Source organism: Pteropus vampyrus, unplaced genomic scaffold (genome assembly GCF_000151845.1).
Source record: "Pteropus vampyrus isolate Shadow unplaced genomic scaffold, Pvam_2.0 Scaffold20, whole genome shotgun sequence".
In the NCBI taxonomy this organism is placed as follows: Eukaryota; Metazoa; Chordata; class Mammalia; order Chiroptera; family Pteropodidae; genus Pteropus; species Pteropus vampyrus.
The window spans coordinates 7,319,248-7,321,310 of NW_011888801.1; positions in this window are offsets into that span (position 1 = coordinate 7,319,248).

The following is a 2,063-nucleotide window of genomic DNA, read 5'->3' on the forward strand; positions in this document are numbered from 1 at the left end:
TAATAAAGGCTTCATATCAATAGAGGCCAAAGAGTGAATTGGGTTCCACAAGTGTGTGTATTTGTCAAAACTCATTAATTGTATGCTTGAGAATTGTGCATCTTCTTGTATTAGATTTTGTGTCAAAAGAAAATACTGAAAATAAATGTTGAATTTTAGATAATAGTATGCATGTTTAAATAAGAGGAAGTGTACCAATATGTGTAATATATTTAAAATGTATCAAAAATAAGATGGACTTGCTGGGTTGTATGATATATCTATTTTTAGTTTTTTGAGGAATCTTTGTACTGTTTTCCATAAGGGCCTTTCAGTTTGCGGCCAACCAACAGTACACTTGCTCTTTATTGACTTTTTGATAATAGCCATTTGACTAGTGTGAGGTGGTATCTCATTGTGGTTTTGATTTGCATTTCTCTGATAATTAGTGGTGTTGAGCATCTCTTCATGTCTGTTGGGCATTCGTATGTCTTCTCTAGAGAAATGTCTTTTTGTGCTCTCTGCCTAGTTTTTGATTGGACTATTTACTTTTTTGTTATTGAGTCGTATGAGTTATATATTTTTGATACCATCCCCTTATTAGTTATATCATTTGCATAGATATTCTCCCATTTACTAGATTGTCTTTTTGTTTTGTCGAAGGTTTCCTTCACTGTGCAGAAGCTTTTTTTGTTTGATAAAATTCCATTTTTGTTTATTTTTGCTCTTGTTTCCCCTGCTCAAAGAGATGTATCCAAAATGATATTATTCAGACTGATGTTAAATAGTTTATTTTCTATGTTTATTTTTGCTGCTACTGGGTATTTATCCAAAGAAAATAAAAACACTTCTTTGAAAAGATATATGCACACCTATGTTTATTGAAGAATTATTTACATTAGCCAAAATATGGAAGCAACCTAGATGTCCATTAAGAGATGAATGGATAAAGAAGATTTATCCACAAACATGAAAGTACACAAACACACACAATGGAATATTACACAGCAATAAAGAAGAGTGAAATTTTGCTATGTGACAACATAGGTGATTATAGAGCATACATTATGCTAAGTGAAAGACGATTACCATACAGTTTCACTTATATGAGGGCACTAAAACACCAAAACAAGCAAAGAAACAAAACAAAACAAAAACACACAGAAACAGAGACCAAAGGGATAGTTACCAAAAGGGAAGGGTTGGGGAGATGGGTGAAAGGGGAAATAGAACAGTTAATAGTATTGTGATTAAGTTTGCATGGTAAAAGAGGATTACTAGAATTAGTGGGGTGATTACTTTGTAAGGTATAAAAAATGTCAAAGCACTATATTGTACACCTGAAACTAATATAATCAATATAATATTGTATACCAACTATACTTAAATAAAAACATTTTTTTAGAGTTAAAAAATAGACTAATGGATGGATAGATATGCGATTTGTAGAATCTAGGTTATAGATGTAAATATATTCATTTGTACAAATCTTTCAAGTTTACTGTGTGCTGGTAAAACTTCATAATAAAATGTTGGAAAAAAAAAAAAAGAGTCCAGAGATTTTAGTTGTCAAACTATTAAGGAAATTTAACTTTCAACTTAGGATATTTATCTAAAAATTTTAATCATTCAAGTTTGAGGTTAAAATGAAGATATTTTTAAACAAAGGCTGAATTTACCACTAAAAGAACTTTGCTGAAAAAACATCTGAGGATACACTTCAGGGAGAACAAATTAAAAAAAATAATAAAATGCAAGAAGTAATGGTGAGCAAAAGAATATTCTAAACACATGCAAGTCCATGTTACCTATTAACACATCGTAAACAGTTTCATAGAGTGATAGTTTCTCCAGACCCTTGCCAGCATTCAATTGTCAAATTTGACATTTGAGTTATTAATTGTTATATATTATATACTTCAACAAAAAGAGGATGGAACATTTAAAGCTTTTGATTTCCAGGCAATTTTTTTTTCTTGTTTTTTCTTTTTCTTTCTTTTTTTTTTTTCATGCAAATTGGCTTTTCTTAACCTAGACTTTTTTTTTCTGCTAAATTAATGGAGATTCAAGTTTCTAATTGATTT